At 47.2% G+C, this 8650-nt stretch overlaps 1 pseudogene; it reads left to right on the top strand.

Moving 5' to 3' along the window:
- Nucleotides 1-2861: 2861 nt before the first annotated feature.
- On the top strand, nucleotides 2862-7705 carry LOC115311551 (annotated as a pseudogene).
- The last annotated feature ends 945 nt before the right edge of the window (nucleotides 7706-8650 follow it).

Below are 8650 nucleotides of genomic sequence, written 5' to 3'. Positions count from 1 at the left end.
ATCTTAAAAAAAAAGTTGAAACCATTGAATTTAAGTTTTTAAAAACCTCAATGACTTTAAACTTTACGAATTGGAATCCGGGCAGTTTCGAAAGTTCCGAAACTTGCCAAATCGAACCCCTGGGAGCTTCAAAAAGTATGAAAACTGTCAAATTCGAACTGGGGGTGGTTCGCAACAACCCTAGTGAAAACCACTCGAGAGTCGGCCGGAGCAACGCTGAAAAAGAGGATAAAGTCAGCATTGGTTAAGATGGAATGCCGACTCCAGAATTTATGTGCTCAGTACAACCAGGAAACGAAGACAATGAAAATTTTCTCGGGGTGTTAGCCACACTATTCACTTTTGAACACTAATTCTAACATCCAATGCAGATATATCTTACCATGTAATTTCAATACACATTAAAAGAGGGCAATCGAGCTATATGCACATCTGTATTATATTTTCAAACCTCATTCAGGACCACAAGATGGATAACTGGGGTTGCTTAAGGTCGATGAGGCCAAATTAAGCATAGTCATTATGCCACCGATATTCCAAGTCTTGTAGGATAGCTACGGTCTGAACCCCTGCTATGACCACACATCGCTGCGTCGTGACAAACGTCCAGCGACGCCGCACGGCAAAATATGAGCCCTTCGCCAACGACAGACAGCAATGCTGTAGTCAGGGCTTCAGGGATCAGTTCAGCCTGGATCAGCACAAGTGCATCCTGAATTTCGCAGGCCGCTCCAACCGATGCCAGCAGTCCGAAACGCTTCTACAGGCCAGAAATCGTCGAGTCACCATGAGCACACACACCAGTGTAAAAGTTTTTTGTGTGGATTGTGCAGCTACCAGTTGACAAGTACAACGTTGAGAGACACCAAGAAGCCAGAGACGGCACTGTGAAGAAGAGGGTGTGGCAACGTACACCACACCTTCTCCTTGAGCCTAGTTCTCGGGTAGGTTCGGGTGATCCCCTGGATATGTTTCGAAATTAAAAAGGGACAGGCATGGGTTTGACCCTGCTTACAACCCTATGGACTCTTTGGAGTGTCTGATGGGGGCCAGACCACCCAAGGACATAATCAATGAGGCTGAGCTCTTGTTCCACCAATGCCTCTTGAGAAAGAAGTTGCCCTAGCTTCCAGAAAATCGCAGCATGACAGTGCTCCCCGCTGTCCAGCCCTATCCAATTGGAGGCCCAGGACCCAGTTCAAGTGGGGGCCAAGGAGTGCTGCCAACCACCAGTAGAGAGGGTCTCAGAGGGAGTCATGCGCCAGCCCAATCAACAACCATGCCAGACCATCTTACAACTGGAAACAGCCCTCGACAGAGATTCTTTGCACAAGCAGCGGTCAACAAGTGGCCACAAAAGAGTCTGCAGCAACTCCTGCACAAGGGCGTGCATTGGCAGCTCCCCCAGCTCCAGAGAAACAAAATGACCTGGAGCCCTAAATTAGATCGAGTGACAGGTGTTGTGCAGTGCCCAAGACACGTCTGAGGTAGCAATAAAGAGAGGCAGCAAAGAGTCGGGCAAATCTTAACAGCAACACCCAGGGAGGTCCTGCTGTCCACCTGGCTCACAAGTAATGCATAGAAGAGATATCTGCCCAGGCGACGAAGGATCCAAAACTCTTCTAGAGTTGTGTTAACTGCCAATGGCGGTGCTCCTCTGCTGAGTGCTGCTTCAAGCTCAGCGGAGTCTCCTCTGTCCTCACTCGTGACATAGCCTGTCTCTTCAATCACCACTTCTCTTCGCTCTGATAGGCCTCTTCTGCTTCTAACCCTGGCGTCGCCTCGACAACTGTGCCTACCTCCTCTACCACTTGTGCCTAAAAGTGTAAGAAGTGTAATCATCATACTTTGTCCGCAGCACAATCATAAACAAAGGATGTCCTTGGAAAGACAGACAAAACACAGAAACCGAGAACTAGAAAGGCCACTCAAACTTTAGATTTGCATGCTAAGCTGCTCTTGTAAGATGCATGTCAGCCATAAAAAGAAGTCTAGTACCATACCCTTTTATTCAATGGTTTGGTAACACAAAATGACACATAATGCCAGATACGACGTCAAAGGATCATCGCCCGCACATACCAGCCCCCTATGTCGAGTCCATATTTACATTGAAAATGTCCTGGTTTGCAGCTCAAAATTTCGCATCATGTGCAGCCATGTGCCTCACCAAAGAACAAATGCATGCTCGATAGGTTATCTGTCGCATAGATGAATATTACATAATTTTAAATACTTATTTTCCTCAATTTTGTGTTATGTTTTGCTTGTGTGATACCGGCTTCGTGGCTGCGTCCAATGGCCACAAAAAAGCCTTCATGGCCTTCAATTCAAGGACTGGTCAAACAGCACGAATAGAAAAAGTAGCTTATGCAGTTACTTTAAGGCAAAGTGCCTAGTTCAGCCTGGATCAGCCCAAGCACCTTTTGAATCTCACATACCACTCCAACTGATGCCAGCTGCGTACAAAATGCTTCGACTGGCCAAGAGTCGTGGAGCGTCACATGTGCACACACACCAGTGCAAAAGGTTCTCATGTGGAGTGTGCACCAAAGTCATTAGGGTAACTTATGTCATGTGAAACAAAGACACCAATGAAGTCATGGGACGGCATTTCTGCGGATTCATGCACGAGTAGACGCCATCTAGCTCTTTAGATTCATAGTTGCCAAACAGCATTCTGCTGGTTTACAGACAGCATTTCAGATCTGATCATAGTTATATCCTACTTGAACCTTCAAATTCAAATATGGTGAGCACTGCAAGATTACCTAATTATCACTATTTGGATACGTGTCTCTAAGGTGGTGAAGACATCGTGTAAAATATTTTATTATTTAGTACCACTGATGTTTATGCCAATGCATATGTTTCACTTTAAATATGAGACCGGGACAGTCTGGTACTTCACTGGAGAAGCTACTGTGCACAACCGGACAAAGGAGGACACTGAAGACAACATGGTGGAGGCACTCCGGACAAGCCAACACGATCGTGGCGCAAAGGAACCCTCGGCACTCGTCAACTTGCCGGGATGCGATATTGCTTGGAGCTTCACTCCAGACTATATGCATTGTGTTCTGCTTGGTGTTTCACGGCAGCTGTTGGAGTTCCGGCTTCCAAGTGTTGGTGAAAGCTATAACATTGGATCGCCACAACTACTAGGAGAGCTGCCACATCGCCTTCCTTATCTGCCAAGATCGATTAAGTTGAGGAAATACTGGAAGGCTGTTGAGTGAGAGCAATGGCTTCTGTATTTCAGCCTCGTGTGTCTAAAGGGCATTTTGCCAGAGTAATTCTTGGATCACTTCGCTTTGCTTGTGAGGGGTGTCTTCCTGCTGCTCCAGGACAAGATTACACCTTCCGATGTAGCCAAAAGCACGGACTGTCTGGTCCGACTTGTTGTTGGCATTAAATTTTTGTGCTCGGAAAAGGAAATGACATTGAGTGTGCACCAACGCTTAACCTCTCAAGGAGCGCGGTGTTACAAGGGTCTTTGTGGGCGCACTCGTGCTTTTGCTTTAAGGAGAGTACGGGTAGACTGAAGAACTTTGTTACCTCAGCGAATGATGTACCTCATCAAGTGATGACGCGAGTGATGATGGGGCACTAGGTAAATGCATGCAAGGCCCCCATGTGCAAAAGTTCTTGCAGTGCACTACAACAAATCTGGAGCCAGGAGCCCTACTGGGAAAGTGGCACGTAGTGCATGACCCACTCGTCGGTCATGCACTACGTGCACTGTTGTGGAGCATGACAGAGCCCGGACCTCTGGACCGGTCTTCCACAACGAACAGCATAAGAAGCCAGAGAAAACCGATTGCACAGCCATGAGGCTTCGTCGGTGCAGACTGCAGAGAAGCACTCCGATTGCAAACTGAAACTTAAATCCTGTCGAAGATCCCAATGGGACAACGAGAGTGTTTGCGGTCACCGAAGTGTATGTGACTTCCTTGGTATTTGGTAGCAAGCATATCAGGAAGGTGAACAGATGCTCACCCCAGAAGTTGCAAGAGATAGATGACAGTGCAAGCGCATGCATCTCGATGGAATCTCCCACCAGCTTTCTCTGCGCGACCTACTCAACCACTTCCGTTCCTCATAAGCTGCTTTTTCGCGCGCGCGCGCGTGCGTGCGTGCGCGCGTGCGTGCGTGTTTCAGAACAGTTTTAAGTCGTGCAAGAAATTCAAGAGACCATGTAATTATTCATATGATGAACTCAAAGTTTCTTCATTTCAGATTGCTTAAATCAATACATACGGAAATAAATGTTTTTTTTTTTTTTGTAGAACAGAGTCGACTTGGTGAGAACAAAGTTGGCAGCAGTCAAAATATGTTATTTGAAAATATGTTTTGTTACACATCTGGAAACAAGTAGTTTTAATGGACATTGCACTTCATGACCGTGTAGCATACAGCGTATGCTTGCATAGTACTTGCTGTGCTATATTTTTTTACATGTTTTCTACAACCCATGAACGCGTGCATGTTATCAAGTCGGGACGTGCTCTTAATGCTTATGTTTGTGCTGTGTGTGAAGCAGTGGAACGAGGAGCCACAGGTACGCAAGATGCACTACCTCCTGCTGACACGGTTGGACAGCACTTCGTTCAAATACAATCGAATCTATTTAATACACTTTTCAGAAGGAATGAGAGAAAAAGAAGCGAACAAAGAAACAAGATGTGACAACTGATGAACAGACTCCAACTCGCACAATTTGAATGAAACATTAGACCAACGATACTTGACGCAACCAAAAGAAATACTGTCAAAAGAAAACCTCGTTCCAAGGTCACCGGCCGGTTCAAGCAACACCCCTAGGAGGGCATGCGGGTATGCAGGGCAACACCCCTAGGAGGGCAGAGGAACTGTTTCCACCCAGCGGCCATCCACCTCACCCAGACACCAGCTGCGCGTCCTTCTTCCTACTATCGCTACGCTACTACAGTGTTCTGTGTATTCCCTACTCTTCTCCTGTGTGTTGTTCTGCTGTGATGTTGCCCACGCATATGGATGTGTTGATAAAAATTGTTCCCGTAGCTTATTTTTTATCTCCGATATGCGATTACGGTTTTAAGCTCCAAAGCTGTGTACAAGTTTTCATATGCAGCCTCTTTTGAGATTGAATGTTATGTTTGTTTTTTCTGTGCAATATCGTCAGTGAAGGACAATGAACTAAGGTCTATTCACTTGCTCTTTCCCTGCTGGTCGAAATGGCGTAATGTCCAGTTATCGATTTTCAACTGTGAGGATCATGCTGCACATGCTGATGTTACTTCTCATTTATTCAGGTCGACCCTTGGGGCAATTTGAAAGTGAAATGTTTTTGCACCATTATGTTGCACTAAATATGATTTTTTTGTGTGCATATATTTTAACAGATATCATCTGAATATGTAATAAACTGCTTGGAAATTTCCAGTGTTCCAGCTTCAGTTTTTGTGTGCATATTTGTGGAATGGAGGTAAATCATGAATAAATTATTCCTATCCACTTGGGAATAGTTTCCAAGATGCAAGGTTGGTCTTTAAGCATTTGTGTAGAGAAGTGTCTTATACTGTAGGCGTGAAAAAAATGTGGCCTTATTTTTCCTCCTTCGAAGTCTTCAAACCAACAAGCTTTCTTAAACAGCAAGGTCTGCCTTATTTTATTTTTATAACATCTTTTCCTCCAAGAGGAGCGTGTCGATAAAGGTAATGTATCGGATAGAAACAAAAAGGGAGGGGGACGAGAAAACTTTCGATTGCCACGACTTTTCTTTTTCTTTACTGCCACGACAGACACAGATTTTATGTGTCTTTAGGATTATTCCCATGATTGATAAAACATATCCTAACAAGAATTAAAGGCCATGGCCTGTGGTAGCCTTCACTGCACAGTTGGTACCACACAGCAAAACTTAGCATCCATGCTAAAAAGTGGAAATAATCCGAGATGCGAGTGACAATACACACATGAAATACTTTAGCTGACCACAAATCTTGCTGCCTCCGAATCTCCTCTCCAGCGTTCCATCCACTTTTTCCCTCCCCAGCCTTTATTTCCCTCGCCCTAACTTCTTGAGCTCTAACTTACTACAGAAAAACCTCAGTACCACAAACCCCCATAAGCCGTAGTTCCGCTTTAAAAGTAGCTGTCAGATCCCCGACAAGTCTCCCGTTAAACCTAATGCATTCAATGTCCGCTTAATGCGTAGTCGCTTATCACGTACCTACCGGTCAACGCGCACCGCTTTCACTTCCTGGTACACACTAAGTTCGAAGTTGCTGCCACGCTTGCGGCGCGCAGCAGTCCTAAAGCCGCACACCCGCAGCAACAACCACGGCCACGCCAGCCGCTAAGCACGAGAATAGCGAGGGAGCGAACACGCGAAGTTCACACCGTTCGGGTAAGACTAGGGGATGATGGGAGCAAAGGTGTTGATGGGAGCGACACATCCTGGTGATGGGAGCCGACCCAGCGCGAGGGCGAGGGTTTGGCGAAGTGGTGCCGCGTCTCGATGCTGGTGAGTAGCGAACCAACGAAAATCATCAATTTTGCCCGGCTGGGGGGAGAGGAGGAGCGGAAAAGTGGAGGAGCGGTGAACCAAAATTAAGTTGTTGACCTTGTCACGGTCGCAGGCTTGGCCGCTTAATGGACTGCGCAGGGGGTTGCAAACTTGCGATTGGTTGCACATAGTTGCGGTTTTCTGACCGGGATTTCTCTTGGTGCTCAGGCTAAAAGCACTCAGATTTTGACACTTGTATTCTGGAAACCGTCAGCCATTTGATATCTAAGTGTGCAGAGTGCATTGTGTGTGCAAAGACGGGACGATGTCGAGACGTCAAAAGCTCCACATTCTCAGCATCAAGGAGAAGCTGGATATTATCAAGTCCATCGAGCGTGGAACAGAGAAGTTGGCGCTTGCACGCGAGAGGGGAGTACCATTAATGACCGTTTGCGGTGTATGGAACGCACGAGAGAAGCTGAGGAGTGTGGCAGCGACCAATGTCAAAAGGTATTGCGTGCAAGGATAGATTTTTCCCGACATAAAGGAGGCGTTGGTGCTGAGGCTCAAGAAAGCAAGGACAAAAAACTTGCCAGTCAGTGGTCCCCTTCTCCTCGAGAAAGCGCGGTTCTTCGCTACGCAGCTGCACCACGACTTTGTTTGCAGCAACGGCTGGCTGTCGAAATCGAGGGCACGCAACATCGCCAACAGAGTCATTTCTGGAGAAGGTGCAGCAGCAGACACGGATTGCGCAGAAGGGTGGCAGAACGGGCAGCTGCAGCAAATTTTGATGGAATGCTCTTTACAATGTCTTTAACCTGGATGAGTCTGCGTTACTCTGAGCTTCTGCCAAACAAGACCCTTGTTTTTAAGGGGCAAGCTTGCACAGGAGGCAAGCATGCCAAGGACCGAATTTCAGTTGCATTTAGGGATTTCAGTTGCATTTATGATTTGTTTTTGTTTCTAACAGGGTGGTGTGCCACAAAAAGTGGCGGTGCCAACACAGCAACCTCAACCAGCATCTTGGTTTGCGCTCGACACTGTCCCTCACTTGTAGAAATCAAGATAAAGGTCACCAAAGGCACCAAGAAGAGTGAAGCGTTCCTGAAGAGGGCGTTCCCTCTGTCTGCGGTGATCAGGCTCAGAGAAGAACACAATCACGTGCTCAACTGTGCCCACGGTCTGCTCTTTCTGCAGAGCACCCCCGACATTTGAGCCTGCTTTCTACACCTACTATAAAGATGGCCTCACGCCAGCAGAAGCCATCGCACCCCATGCCCAGAAGGTGGCAGCATAAGATCACACTGCAGACCAGTGGTGCCGTGAATCCGTCTGGAAACACTAAATACCATTGGTTCAGGGTGTGGTGCAAGAATGCCTTTGGAGATGCAGTGGATCCACTGATAAAGCTGGCCGAGAAGGAACCCCCTTATCTCAAACAAGGTAAAGTCAGCAGCCATCTGTTTTACTTCGAGTTGCTTTCTCTCGGTTCCTGTAAGATTGTCAAGGCATTCATACCTCTACAGCTTCTGGTTGCCACTGTGTACCAAAGATAGACTGACTTATCGGCCAGATAATTTTATTTTCTTTCTGTAAGAGGAGAGCAAAGATGCAGACAATTTGTGAATAATCAGTATTCCAAAGCACCAAGAGTCTGCTCCACAGCAGTAGCGAGTGGGGTTAGGGGGCAGCCGAGAAGAGCCCAAAGTGGACACGAGCGTGCGGACCACGTGACAACATCAGCCAAGCGCCGTGTTCTTCCCTCCTCCATTTCCTCCTCTCCCTTTCTTTTTTCTTTCCTCTCTCGTGAGGCTTCGCCGTGGGGAATCTCCAAATACGCGGCAGGCACGCCACACAGGGCCAAGTGAGTGAGACTGGGGCAATGGCAGAAGGCATGTCAGCGTGACAGCCAGACCGTGCAGGGACCAGGACCGGGCTAAAAGACGAAGGGACCATAGACTGCCTCTGCCCATCAGCTTGGTCTCAAGCGGCCAAACACACAGTGTCCCATAAACCTCTTCTGATGGTAGCGCTTCCCGGTGCGATTTCATAGAGGGCGAACTGAAGTCGACTTGATTGGGTGGTAATGACGAGCTACCCACATTAATTGGTGCTCAACGCAGGGCCCGATCAGGTCCTGTAGGAAGTCTTATACTGAAT

Source organism: Ixodes scapularis, unplaced genomic scaffold, assembly GCF_016920785.2.
Source record: "Ixodes scapularis isolate PalLabHiFi unplaced genomic scaffold, ASM1692078v2 PGA_scaffold1__304_contigs__length_218370807, whole genome shotgun sequence".
In the NCBI taxonomy this organism is placed as follows: domain Eukaryota; kingdom Metazoa; phylum Arthropoda; class Arachnida; order Ixodida; family Ixodidae; genus Ixodes; species Ixodes scapularis.
The sequence above is the reverse complement of the archived record's forward strand: the minus strand, read 5'-3'. Positions and strand labels throughout refer to the sequence as shown.